The 14,894-nt window shown below is 42.1% G+C and overlaps 1 pseudogene; it reads left to right on the top strand.

Moving 5' to 3' along the window:
• Positions 1–9,921: 9,921 nt before the first annotated feature.
• Positions 9,922–10,074, top strand: LOC125159857 (uncharacterized; annotated as a pseudogene).
• The last annotated feature ends 4,820 nt before the right edge of the window (positions 10,075–14,894 follow it).

Below are 14,894 nucleotides of genomic sequence, written 5' to 3' on the forward strand. Positions count from 1 at the left end.
GCCAAGTCTCCTCGTGTCCGGTGGGAATGCCGGTGAGGTGCTGGCCTGAATGGGACAGAGAAGGAGACTGCCGATATTTAGGCAGGTTGCTCACTCTACCTTATGATCCCTCATTCCGGTACCGCCTCGCTGTTCTCCCAAACTGGTGGCAACAATGAGCCAGCATGGTTGGGTTTCCTGCTCAGGGAACCAAATTTGTTATGGAACCAGGTTGGAACACTGGCGGAAAAACCAAGTGGCACTCAGAGATCTTGGGGGATTGGAGATTTATTTAACACAAGCGGGCTCAGAGGAGACCGTATGTCTCCAAAGATCTCAACCCCGATTGAGAGCAGGAAAGGTAATTTTTAGTTATCAGCCTCCGTGTTTGTGTGTGTGTGTGTGTGGGGGGGGGGGTGGTTAAATGTGCAGCAAACAAGGGAAGAAGAACCCGGAGGAGGGGGTCTCTAAGCTAGAGACCAGAGTTTGTTTTAGTTCAATCAGCCACCCTTAGTGTACCTTCTCCACTTCTCCAACAGAACTAGTTATGTGCAACATGATAGTGCATTGCTATTCTTACATCTACTGCTGATCTCTGGATTGCGGATTGTAAGTGAGAAGTTTAAAACACCACCCCTTTCTCTTACATGAAAAGAGAAATCTCTGTCTTCACCTAGCCTTCCTGTGATTGTGAAGACATGGCAATTATTATTTCAAGGCACAGTTATCTACCTATGAGTCTGATGGAACTTATTTCACACATCTTCATCCCTAAAGCACTTTTCATAGAAAATATTACCCATATAGAGGCAGGAAATTCATCACAGATGTGTAGCTCCCTCTAGGTATGCATTCTGACCTTGTCACATTTGTGTCATCAAACACATTGACACCATGAAAAATAAGCTCTCAACATCAAGATGGTGACATTAGAGGATATGGTGTAAAAGGAATTTCATGTGTTCTCAATTAGAAATAAATTTTAATGGTGAAGGAGAAAGTTAAAGTATTGTCAAATTTTATTGACATATAGTAGACACACCACGTTGTATTAGTTTCAGGCGTATATCACCGTGATTCCGTGTGTATACAATATGCTCTCCATATACCTAGACAAGCGTAGCTATGGTGTGAAAGCATGCAATATTTTCTTACAGGGTTGACTATATTCTATAACCTGTACATTGTATCCCAATGACATATTCATTTCATAGCTGGAAGCCTGTATCTCTTTCTCAAGGGTGTCAATTTTTTATTCAACCCATGTATTTTCATGGTAAATACCACTGCCTGTCGTTCATTCAGCATGTGTCAATTTGCAGTCTGTCTTTCTGGGAATGCTGCTTAAAGCATTACAAATTACATCATTGTATCAATAAATTCGGTTTCATTCCTTATTCAGTAAAAAGGAGAAGGAAAACATTTCTTTGTGTCTCAGGCCCTGTCACTAAGACCCTTCCCAATCTGGAGGACAGGCTTAACTGGACCAGCTACACCCTCAGTATCTCCAGCTGAGCGGCCATGGCTTTGAACATTGCAGGAATTCCCACGGCGGCCAGCAGAGGGCGCGCACACAGCACGCCCATGGAGGGGCCGGTCCTCTGCAGGCTCAGCGATAGCCAGAGAAGGCGCCCATTAGGCTTTTCTGATCCAGGGTGCCTCAGAGCTGGAAAGGCTTCCTTGCTCCTGAGGACCCAGTGCCTCAGAGTGTGGGCAAAGAGCCAGAGCTGGGTATCCATCAGGCTCCGCCCCCAGGCCTGGGGGAGACTCTGGAGGCTTCCCAGCCACTTGCAGTCTCCTCAGTGGTGGGGCTGAGTACTGGGGATGGGTGCTGGGCAGCTTCCAGGAAGCGCTGGATGGTCAGTGAGCAGCACAGTCCCTTGCATTCTCAGGGCTGTCCGTGGTTTTTTCCTCATTTCCCCTGCCGGTATGTGAACAAGATGTATTTCAGTCAAGGATGTGTGGATTCAGGGGGTCCCACGATGCCACGTCAGAGAGGCTGGGTTTTTTTTTGTTGTTGTTGTTCCAGATTCAAAATTGTTTTGGGGGAGAAATCCTGTCACAAATACGGAGGAACAGGAGTCGCTTTCACTTTGGAAGTAAAGACACCAAATGTTGACTCTCAGGACCTTCTAGAAGAATCAGCTGGGACCCACTCTTCCAAGTCCTGCTGGAAGCAGAGCCAGAGGTAAAAACACAATGTGCCCTCCACATCATACATGCTTTTATAATTTTCAGTGGGTATCTGTCCCCCAACAATGTTGTAGTCGCTGAAAACAACTGAAAACCTAACAGCTACTTTGTGTCAGGAACCTCCCGTTATTTGAATATTCAATATTATTCCTGCGTCAGAATTTGTTACAGTTATCCTTTCTTGTCTTCGTTGGAAGGAATCTCATCAATAATATCTTAAAAACATACTAGTTACCTTATGTCTTTTTCAGGTGAGATTTGGCATGTTTTTTAATTTCTCATGAACTCGTGAAAAACTGAAATACTTTTAAATTGATTGCAGTTTTTACTAAAAGCTGATTCACGCCATCCCTCTGAGACTGCTGCTGGTCAAAGAACTTACCAATGCCCCTTCTCAGTGTGGGAAAGATTGTACTAAGCAAGCATTGTGAGCCAAGTTTAGAAGAAAAAGCCTGAGCATAGTGTATCTCTATGAAAATTGATGCTTAGATCCCCTGTCTGATACATTTCCACTTTTTTTTATGTTTCTTTTTTGGCCCATTTTCTCATTCAGAGATTCGTAGACCTGCCTCAGTTTTACATTCACCACCCATTTTATTCTGGTGGACTTTTTTTTGAGTACGTTGTTAGATTCTGTTTGCCAAATCTTGGTTGAGGACATTTGCATCTGTGTGCTTGAACGATACGGACCCATAGTTTTGTTTTTTCGTGGTGTCTTTATCTGGTTTTGGTATCAGGGTAATGCTGAATTAATTTGGATATTTTCTTTCCTGTTCTATTTTCTGGAATAGTTTGACAAGTATAGACATCAACTTTTCTTCAGATGTTTGATAGAATGTGCTTGTGAAGACGTCCGGTCCTGGACTGTTGTCTCTTAGGTGACATTTGATTACTGAATCTGTCTTCTTGCTAGTAAACCATCTGTTCAAATTTTCGATTTCATTCTGCTTCAGTTTTGGTAAGTTCCATGTTTCTAGGAATTGATCCATATAATCTGGTTTGTCCAGCTTGTTGGCATATAGTTTCTCATAATATTCTCTTACAATTGTTTGTATTTCTGTGGTGTTGGTTGTTCTCTGTCATTGTTATTTATAGGTGTCATTTCTGTTTTCTGATTAGTCTGGCTAGGGCTTATCAATTTCAATGTTCTTTTCATTGAAGCAGCTCCTAATTTCACTTACCTTGTTCTACTGTAGTTTTACCTTCTATATCACTTATTTCTCCTCTGCTTTTAATTATTTTCTTCATGCTGCTGTTTGGGGGTTTTGTTTGTTGTCCTTTGTCTGGCTTTTATAGTTATAAGGTTATGGAGTTTACTTCAGGGTATTTTGTTTTTTGTTTTTTCCTGAGGCAGACCTGTATTGCTATAAGCTTCCCTGTTAGAACTAGTTTTCTTGCTTTACAGAAGTTTGGATTGTTGTGTTTTCATTTTCATTTGTTTCCATGTTATTTCGATTTCATCTTTGATTTCTTGGTTGACCCATTGATTGTTTAGGAGCATGCTGTTTAACTTCCATGTTTTTGTGCCTTTTGCAGATTTTTTTTTTCTTGTTGGAGACTTCTACTTTCATAGCATTGTGGTCTGAAAAGACACATGGTATGACGTCGATTGGTTTGATTTTGTTTTGGCTTGTTTTATGACCTAATATTTTATTGAGTGTGGGGAATTTTCCATGTGCATGTGAAAAGAATGAGTATGGTGCTATTTTAGGATGGAATGTCCTAAATATATCGGTTAAGTCCATCTGGTCTACTCTATCATTCAAAGTCACTACTTCCTTGTTGATTTTCTGATGGAATGATCTCTCCATGGGTATCATTGGAGTGTTAAAGTGCCCTACTATGATTGTATGACTATCAATACTTTAGGTTTTGACTGTTTTGTGTACTTGGATGCTCTCAGGTTGAGTGCGTATATGTTTACAATTGTTCTATCTTTTTTTGGATTGTACCTTTTATTATTATAGTGTCCTTCATTGTCTCTTGTTACAGTTTTCTTTTTAAATCTATTTTTTTCTGATATAGGTATGGCTACTGCAGTTTTCTTTTGATACTTTAGTTCTATAGTTAGCCTCTTGTAGGTAGAAGATAGATGGGTCCTATATTTTATTCATTCTATCACCCAGTGCCTTTTATTATGAAGAGAGAGTGCACAGGCATGGGATGGCAGGGTGGGGGAATGGGGGAAGATAGAAGGAGAGCGAGAGAGAATGAGAGTGAGGATGTATCTTAAGCAAATCTCAAGCTCAGTGCAGAGCTCAGTTGGGACTCAATCCCAGGATCCTGGGATCATAGCCTGAGCCCAAATCAAGAGTCGAAATCTCAAGCGATGGAGCCATCCAGGTGCCCCTATCTGTCACCCAGTGCCTTTGATTTGAGCATGTATTCTGTTTCCGTTCAAAGTAATTGATAGACATACAGTTGTCCTTTTATTACTTGATGTTGGTTGTTTCTGAATCTGTCTGATCCTTTCTTCTCTTTCTCTTTTCTATGGTTTGCTGGGTTTATTTAGTAGTGCAGTTGAAATTGCTTGTCTTTATACTCTGCATATGTATTAGTGGTGTTTGATTTGTGGTTATTATTAGGTTTGTACCTAACCACTTCTGCATATAGAAGTCTATATTAAGTTGATAGTTGTTGAAGCTTGAACCAGTTCTTTACTCCTCTCCTCCCCGTGTTGTAGATATGTAGTGTCATATTTCAAAACCTTTCATATCGTGGATACCTTGGCTGATGTTTTACAGATATATTCATTTTTATTGCTTTTGCGTTTCGCACTTTAATACTGTCACTTTAGGTGTTTCTTTTCCACTTAAAGAGTCTCCTTTAACATTTCTTGCGGGGGTGGTTTGTGGCTTGTGAACTCGCTTAGTATTTATTTGGCAACCTCTTGATCTGTCCTTCCATCTGAATGATAGTGTTGTGGATAGACTCTCTTTGGCTGCAGATGTTTTCCATTCAGCAACTTTACCATACCTGCTGCTCACTTACGGTTTCAAACTTTCTTCTGAAAAACATCCAGTGATAAACTTATGGGGTTTTTTCTTGTAGGTAACTGTCATCTTTTCTTTTCCTGCTGTTAAAATTTTTCTTGATCATGACATTTTGGGTTTTAATTACTACATGACTTGGTGTAGATCTGCTTCTGCTGAATATTTTGGGGGTTCTTTGTGCCTCCTGCTTCTGAATCTGTTTCCTTCCCCGATTGAAGGAAGTTTTCATCTATTGTGTCTTCAAATAAATTTTCTGGTTCCATTTGTCAGAATTCTCAGAATGAGAAATAGGACAGGAAAGACCTATTGAAGCTTCTCTGATGAGTCACTGGATTTGCATGCGTGGAGGATACATTCGGGACTCAAATGAACAACCTACCTTTAATTTCAAAGAACTAGAAAAAGACAACAATCTACGTCCAATGTTCTCAAAACGGAGAAAGGAATACATATGAGAGTGGAAACCAATGAAATAGAGACCATGAAATCAATAGAAAATAGGAAGAAGACCAACAGTGGGTTTTCGAAAGAGTGAAACAAAATTGTCAAGACTATACATAGACTATGCTAAGACAGAGAGACGACCCAATTCAAAATAACTATAAATAAAAGAGAAGACATTACACCTGATACCAAAGAAATATAAAGGAAACAAAGAGGCGACTATGTGCAAATTAGATGCCAGCAAACCACTTACCTAGAAGAAATGGATAGGTTCTTAGAAACACACAACCTACCAAGACTGTATTAGGAAGATATAGAAGGTTTGCACAGACCCATTAAAGGAAGACTGCATCAATACAAGAAGATAACCAATGCAAGTAAATTGAGTTAGTAATGGAAATTCTCTCAGGGAAGAAAAGCCCAGGAACAGGTGCATTCACTGGTGAATTTGAACAACCGTTGTAGAAGAAACTAACAGCAGTCCTCTCACTGATTAAAAAGGGATAAACACCTCCAAACTCATTTCATGAGACTGGAATACCCTGGTAGGAAGCCAGAAAAGGATACTACTTGAACAGAAAACTATAGGCCAGTATCCCCGTGATGAATATAGATGAATAATTCCCAATAATATACAAGCAAACCAAATTCAGCATCACCTTAAAAGGATCATTGACCGTGATGAAGGGCTTTTTTCCCTGTAAAGGAAGGATGTTTCAGAAATGCAAATCAATAAATGTGACTCCTCACATACTTGAATGAAAAAAAATCAACCAGAAACCAGAATCTTAAGTATAAATAGCAAAGGCAGGGTTACTAGAAGGGAGGTGGGCAGGGGGATGGGTTTAATGGGTGATGGGCTAAGGAGGGCGCTAGTAGTGAGGAACACTTGGTGTTGTATGTAAGTGATGGATGACTACATTCTATACCTGAAACTAACACTACACTGTATGTTAACCAACTGGAATTTAATTAAACACTTGAACAAATAAATTCTAAAGAAATACATAAATAAATTTAACCTAAAATAAATAAATACATTTTAAAAATTAAAAAGAAAACTCATGTGACGATGTCAATAGACACAGAAAAAAAAAGTTCTGAGAAAATTTGGTATCCATTTGTGCTAAAAATCTCTTTAGAATTCTGTGTAGAAGGAACATATCTCAACATAAGAAAGGCCATGTATGTGAAGCCCACAGCTAACATCATACTCAATAGTGAGATTGTGAAAGATTTTCCTCTAAGATCAGGCACAAGACAAGGATGCCCTAGATATGTGAAGGGGATTGGTTGATGCAGGCTTCTGTTTATGGAATGAATAAATCACAGGTAGAAGACATAGCATAGGGAAAATAGAGAATGGTACTGGAGTGGTGATGCATGGTGAGAGACGATAGCTACACCTGTGTTAGCGTAGCAGCATGTATACACTTGTCCCATCACTATGTTGTTCATCTGAAACTAATGTAACACAGTGTGTCAGCTATTCCCAAATAACATGATTTTTTAAAAATAAGGTAAAGGAATGAAATAAAAAGTTTAATGTAAAAGAACCTGTTCCTATCTAATCAAGAAATGCAATAAAGTTCCAAAATAGAAAGTCACAGATCAAATTCTGTAGCATTCCTATACACTAACCAAATTATCTAAGAGGGAAAGAAAACAATCCCATTTACAATAGCATCAAAACCAATAAAATTTATAGGAACAAATTTAGCTAAGGAAGTGAAAGACCTCTCTACAGAAAACTGTAAAACCTGTGTGCAGAAATGGAAGAAATTCAATTTGTATGAAAGAAACAGGAGACTCCGCCCACCAACTCCAGTTATACACCACAGCACAGGAGAAGTGCCCTGCAGGTCCTCACCACACCAGGGACTATCCAAAATGACCAAGCGGAAGAATTCCCCTCAGAAGAATCTCCAGGAAATAACAACAGCTAAGGAGCTGACCAAAAAGAATTTAAATAATATAACAGAAAGTGAATTTTAGAATAATAGTCATAAAATTAATCGCTGGGCTTGAAAACAGTATAGCTGGCACAAAAACAGACACATAGACCAATGGAATAGAATAGAAACCCCAGAACTAGACCCACAAACGTATGGCCAACTCATCTTTGACAAAGCAGGAAAGAACATCCAATGGATGTAAGTTTTATGCAATTAGAAACACATATCTTCAAATGTATTTGGAACCACAAAAAGACCCCAAGTAGCCAATGCAAGAAAGAACAAAACAGGTGGCATCACACTTCTTGATTTCAAGCTGAATTCTAACACAAAGAAATCAGTTATGTCATTGGCATAGGCACACACACACAAGGCAATGGAATGGAAATTGAGAGCCCAAACTAAAGCCATGCATGCACAGTCAACTAGTATTTGACAAGGGAGTCAAGAATACTCAGTGGAGAAGAGTAGTCTCTTGAATAACTGGAGCTGGGAAAATTGGATAGTCACATGTATAAGATTAAAGCTTAGCACCTTATGTTACATCACTCCAAGAATTAACTTGAAATGGATTAAAGATGTAAACGAATGATATGAAAACAAAATTCTTCCTCACCATTTCAGCTCTTATTATGCCAAGACGTAGCTGTTGAAGTGGTGAAGGGCTGGATAGAGAGTAGTCCTGGAAATAGAAGCCTGTGTGTGTGAAACAGACTTTCTTTAGTAGCCTGTAATTATCCCCCTGATGCTTTAAGAGTAGCCACTTCCTTCCCTACATTTTCAGGCACAGCTAGTACCATGCTTGCTGCCAGCAATGCACTGCTTTGTCTCCACAAATGCCTAGAAGCTCTAGGTTGGACCCATTGGGAAGGGTGGAGTTTTGTGGCAGTAATGCTGCCCTGTTGAAACCAGGTGGAGGGGAAGGAGAGAGGTGCCATTCCGGCTTCACTGGGGTTCAGGTATGTTAGTGTTGGTGTTGGATTTTTCACCTTTTACTCTAACACATCTCAAAAGTTTAATTTCTGTCCGGCATGTCAAAATGGCTTCCAGAACAGTTCCTCCTTTCTCAGAAGTGCCCTCCGTGTCATACCCCGTTGGGCTGCTCTTTATCACCATCCAGGGTCTTTGGGCCACCACCAACTTCTCCAACCTGGTGGCCTCTGGGACCTCACCCTCCACCTCCACCATCTGGAAAGATGATTGAAACAGTATGAGTTGACTTATAAAACACGTTTTGTCTTTTTACTTGTTGAGTGTTTGGAGAGGATGCAGTGATGGCACCACAGGGCTTTCAGGTTAGCCTGAGTGAGGACAGTGTAATGTGCTTCAAATTTCTCAGGAAATGAATGAAATGGGCAGTCGTTTCCACCCAGTGAGCTGGGCAACACATGTCTCTGAGAAGGAAAGAGGCCTTATACATGCTGACTCCCTAGGATGTAGCTTGTACAGAGACCATGTGCTGGGCTCTCTGAGGGATGAAACACACCCCTAACTTTATTTCTAGCTAGTTGAGACCTGAACTGTTCACAGATGCTTGATTAGTTATAAAAACTCCTGAACCAGGGCCATGTAGACCTTCCTCAAAGGACAGGATCAGATCTCCCTCTTGTCCTCAAGGGTCACCTGAGGCACCTGAAAAACCCTCTGCCCCTAGTACGGGACATGAGAATGTGAAAGAGTTGAATATAATGAAACCTGTTGCGGATGGTTTGTTTTTCTTGCACACAGTCTATGCAAGTCAGAATCAACTTCCATCCCCCTCCATCTTTTATGAGACCTAGGACATGGTGCAACTCCCATGGGGAATATCAGTTGTGTCTCTACCATGGATGCAGAGAAAGACAAGGTAAATTCTGTTGCCTATTTCAGTTGCAATGCTTTCTGGAAAATTTATCTGACCTTGTCTGGTTTTCTATGCCCTCTGGTATTTTTACTGTTTGATTTACATCCTCACAAGCCTCCAGACTTCTCCAGTTTAAGATCATCATGTTAGCTAGTGCCTCTGGACGCCACAAGTGTGTGGAGGTGGAGGACCACGTGGCTATCACTTTGTGTTTGTGGAAATAACTTGAGGAGAATGACACTTCACTGCACCCTCAAGTCTTCTGGAGCATGGGACACCTTTCTCACTTTCTTTGCATGGGATTATCCTGATTATTTTCATTTTTTTTCCTATTTCAGAGTAGGCCATGAATTTGTTCAGAATGTCTGCTATGAGCCTCGTGACTGGAAAAGATAACAACACTTTCCAACATTATATTGTGTGCTTTGTGCAGTGTTGAGGGTTCTTAGTTAAATTTCAGAACTCATTACTGGTCCTTCTGTGTTGGTCAATGTGCAATAGAGAAGTTCTCCCAAGCTTTGCGCAGTGGCAGTATCATAGCCAATGAGGTTTATCCGAGGCGCGATTATTGCTCATCGAGAATTTCTCCAGTTGTCCCCTAGGTGGAAATACTCTGAATTTTCAGAAGCGGCATGTGTAATCGAAAATGTACGTGGAACTTCAGTCGTGAAGGGAGAGAATCAGTGATTACCTGCAGGGCCAGTAACTCACAGAGTTCTTCAGTTGTATTTATATGAGCAGGTTCAATTGTGTCCCAGGAACAGTTGCAACTGGTACTTTGTCTCATGATGCCTTATGGGAGTTTTACACCTGAAATTGAGACATGTTTCTGTTCATTCTTTTACGTAGAATTTCTACCTCCCTTTTACAATGGGACAAAATAGCTCTGCAATTCATATTGTATTTAAAAGCTGAATTGCCTGTGAATTAAGGTAAACACTCTTAAGACCATGAATGTGCACAGGTAACGTGTTTCTCTCAGAAAACACATTTCTAGGCCCCCTGCAGGACTCCAGGAATCCCCATCTCCTCAAAGGTTTCTGTGCCCTTGCACAGAAGATGTCTTTGTCAGTGAGGGAAGCAGAGTAAGGACATGAATGGGATGGCAATTTGAGCTTTGACCCTGGGGTGGCCCTGAATCTCTGTGTGGTGCTGGGCTTTTCTTTCATTCCTTCATGTTTTGTCTGTTCTCAATGTGTAAGTAAAAAGTCTGCAGATCTGGTGGAAGAGGGGTGTCCTGAACACAGATGCCTGCCTCTCTGGAATACGTTCCTTTATTAGACTGGCATTACTGCCATCAATCTTCAAGAATAGGATTCCTTGGCTTTCTGCATTTGTAACCATGTGCAGTGATGTGTGGAGACAGTAGTTTCTCCTTGTGCATCTGGTACCTTCAGGCTGTAGGTGGGACCTCATAGGAGGTCCTCGTGAGACCTTCAGGTTGTAAGTGGGATCTCGTGGGAGGGTAGAGTTTTCTGGCACTGATGCTGCATTCTACTAGAACCCGTGAATGAACAAGGGGCCAGGTGCTGACACCTGCTTCATTGTGTTTCAGCTCCTGTGGGCGTTCTACTTCTGTCTGTCATACCAACATACCTGTCGCTTCTGTTCTGTAGGTCCTTATGGTTGCAAGAGGACCTCCTCTTTTACCAGGTCCACCCTGCATGCCCTCCCCCACAGATCCCCTTTATCACTGTTCATGGACTCTATAAGTCACCACCAGCTCATTGGTGCCCTCAGTGACCTCCACCTCGACTATTTGTAAGATGATCTGAACAGTATGAGTTGACATGTTCAGCATATTCATCTACTGTCTTGTTGAGTCTCTGAGAAGATGTAGAGATGGCCTCACAGGCTTTTCAATGCAAGGGTGCTGCTGACTGAAACACTGTTAAGATTCCTCAAGTTTCTTAGGCCATACATATGTTGGGCTGTGCCTAAGTGTGTGTATCTCTGTGAGACTAAATGCGATGAAAGGTTGTAGATTAGCTGTGTGGCTTCCTTGGCTTCAGCCTGAGTCACACTCTTAGCGGGGAATTCAGGGTTGACCAGGAAATGCCCCTGCTGGACTCCTGTCACCGCAACCCTGAACCTGCTTTCACCACCCTGCCTGAAGGTTTGCATCTCCGACACTTCCCTCACAATTTCCTGAGGCTTTGCGTGTGTTCCTCTTGTCTCAGACCTAATGCCAGCTCTCAGTGGGGAGAGCCTCAACTCAGAGCATCAGCTTTGTGATCTGAGAAGCAGGGATAATGTTGATCTCTGAGGTCAGCGCGATGAAGAGGTGGTTAAGCACATGAGGAATTTGTAAAATATATGGGATGAGTGAGCACTCACCCTTTTCAGCGTGGAAACGAATGTATCTGCACAGAGAAGATCATCAACAGATGTTCATTCAATTTCATGAAACTAAGGGTATAATGCCTGAGGCTGAGAGATTGGCAATTCTAGTTTCAAAGGATACAACAAAGATTCCTGTGTGTTTTCTATTAAAATTCAGGTCCTACTTTACAAGGAAGGAAAAGATAAGTATGAGAATATGGATGTTCAGGGATCTGAAGATAATCCTCTTCCATTACAGGTAGACACACAAATGCACCCTGACAAATATGTGCTCATCCAAGGCCACAGATGTATTGAAGAAGAAAAAACGCATATAGAAGAACAGAATATCCCTTTGCAATAACTCAATCACTTTGACATAGAGGGCAATCAGTTTGAAATTTGAAGAGCACACTGAACCATTACAAACCAGCTGTGGTTATTATATATTTAGAGATGGGGTCTAATCTACCCCTTGGTCTGAATGCTTTCCCTGTCCACCCCGTCCCCTCCACATTGTCCTTCCTAATATCCCCTAATACACTTGTCATAGTTGTGTTTCTATGTCAGCGTCTGCCTCCAGGAAAATCGACACTCATTCCCCATCAAGTGTACACTTTGGCGTTCTTGTATATGCAGTTAACAAACAGGTAGAATGTATAGTATTGGTGTACGAAGACAGATCATTGTTTGGGGTTGTATTGCCTGGAAGGGACCAATAGTTCCATCTGAGGGGTTGGATACATCCTTTAGGGAGATATGGTGGTGGTTGTTCATGTATAGATTGATGCTCATGAGCACATGGCACATGTGCTAGTTGATGTGGTTTGTGCTGATGAGCAGGGCAGGTGTCTGTCTCCAGGAAAGGGTCTCTTCTGATGGTGAGGAATGGGTTCAGGAGACCAGTAAGGAGGCCCTGCATTAATTCAGCTTTTGCGCCCTTGTGCACCTTACCAGCTGCTACCAATAGCACCAATCCAGGTGGCCTCCAAGGGGGCAAATGGCACAATTTTTGTGGCGAGTCACATGGTGTCCCATAAAGCTCCCCCTGAAGCCATATTGAGGCATGGGGAGGGCAGAGGACCATGGTCTGAGAAAGGTTCCTTCAACACAATCCAGGGAGAGTTGGGTGTAAGCATACGGCTCCTTCTACATCAGCCAATCCAATCTACATCAGGGACCCTGAACCCTGTGAGCTTTTTTTTCCTTCCAGCTTAGGAAAGCAGCCAGCCCTCCAGCAGCTTTTGGGTCATGGCTGGGCCACCAACGGTAAATGTCTGGCTGTCCACATTCTGCCAGCATTGCTTTAGCAAATGTCAATATGAGCAGCTGCTGTATGGGGGATTCTCCTCCATTTTGATCAGGGCCTGGGACAAAACATGACGAGAGAGAGAGAGACAGGAGTTCCCTGTGCTCCTGGACAGGGCTGCAAGCACAGAGCAGATAGCCTGAAGCCTGGGGAGAGGTGGACAAAGAGGTAAGGAGAGAGAAACTGGATGAGTGATAGGGGAATTGGGCAAGACCTAGAGAGTGAAAGAAAGAAACACAGAGAGGTGTGGTTAGAGAGAAACAGAGACAAAGAGGAAGTACAAGGAGAAAAGTGGAGCCCTGGTCCGGGTATGTGAACGGGGTGAGATGAGCCAGGGGAGAGGGGATGTGTGAAGTGGCTCTGAGTGCTGGGGCCGAAAGGGCTGGTATCATGGGCATCATAGTTTCATAACTCTAAGACTCCAACATCCCTGGGGTCAAGCTCTGCAGAGGCCATTGCAATCGAAAAGATGGGCATCCGTCATTTCTACTGGAATTGTGGGGCTCAGCGTTATGTTCTGTCATGGAGACAGATGTCTTCAGGGAGAATGTGCTGCTCTTTGGCAGCTAAACTCCAGAGCCCGCCCTGTGAGGAGGTGTCCCGGGGTCATCTCCCTCACTGCCCCAGGCCCTGTTGGATTTCCCCCCTCCCCCCCCCCAACCAGCTGGCGTTCCTCATGTTCTGAACCCAGGCATGAGACATTGTGTTGCCCCCAGGTTCTGCAGTCTGGACCTGGCAGAGGTGGGCTGTTGATATTGATTAAAAAAAATATTTGACAATAAGGTCCATATTCTCCCTCTGGAACGAGCGGTGTGCATCCAAATCGTGGGTTGCTATCCTCCTGTCCACAACCAATCTGAGGATTCCAGAAGGTAGGTGAACCTTTTAAAACACCATAGTCTTCTCTTACCTCATTCAAAGACAATTTCTTTCCCAGTTTCTTTTAATTTTGAAGAGATGGCAATTCCTAATTGAAAGCATAATGGTCCTGTAGGAAATTGACCTACATGAGTGATGGGCATTATTTCATCCATCCGTATCCCTAAAGCACATTTCATTGGAAATATAAGCCATGGATACATGTCATAAATTCATAACAGATGTGTAGCTCCTGTAAGTTGCATTCTGACCTTGTCACATATGTGTCATCAGATATTATTAGTGACTTTTCAGATAAGCTCTAAACATCAAGATGGTCATGTTAGAGAATCTGGTATATATGGAATTTCACAGATTCTAAATTAGGAATGATTTTTCATTTTTAATGTTCCTATTTTTTTCCTTTTGTGAAAGAGCCCGAGCTGGGGATGGGGGAGAGAGTGGGAGATACTGAATCTGAGGCAGGCGCCAGACTCTGAGCTGTCAGGACACAGCGTGACGTGGGGCTCAAACTGATGGACTGCAAGATCATGACCTGAGTGGAAGTCGGACGCTTAACCAAGTAAGCCACCCAAGCGCCCCAGGAATGATAGTTTATTGGCAAAGAAAGAGAAATTAAAGATAGCGTAAAGGATGTCGACTTTTAATTGAAATATTCTTCACACATTTGTTGTATTAGTTTTAGACATACATTGTAGTCCTTCCATATGTCTATAAATTATGTTGTACTTAAGCACAAGTGTAGCTATCCTTTGAAAGTATGCAACAGTATTATTACAGGATTGACTCTCTTCCATTGGCTGTCCCTTGTATCCCTAGGACTCATTCATTCCGTAGCTGGAAGCCAGTATCTCTCTCTCAAAGGTGTCCATTCTTTATCTAACCTAAACACTTAGGTGGTAAACACAATAACCTCTTGTTCATCATGTGTAATTTGGTGGTCTATTTTTCTGGGAACATTGCTTAAAGCATTACAA

Source organism: Prionailurus viverrinus, unplaced genomic scaffold (assembly GCF_022837055.1).
Source record: "Prionailurus viverrinus isolate Anna unplaced genomic scaffold, UM_Priviv_1.0 scaffold_70, whole genome shotgun sequence".
NCBI lineage: Eukaryota > Metazoa > Chordata > Mammalia > Carnivora > Felidae > Prionailurus > Prionailurus viverrinus.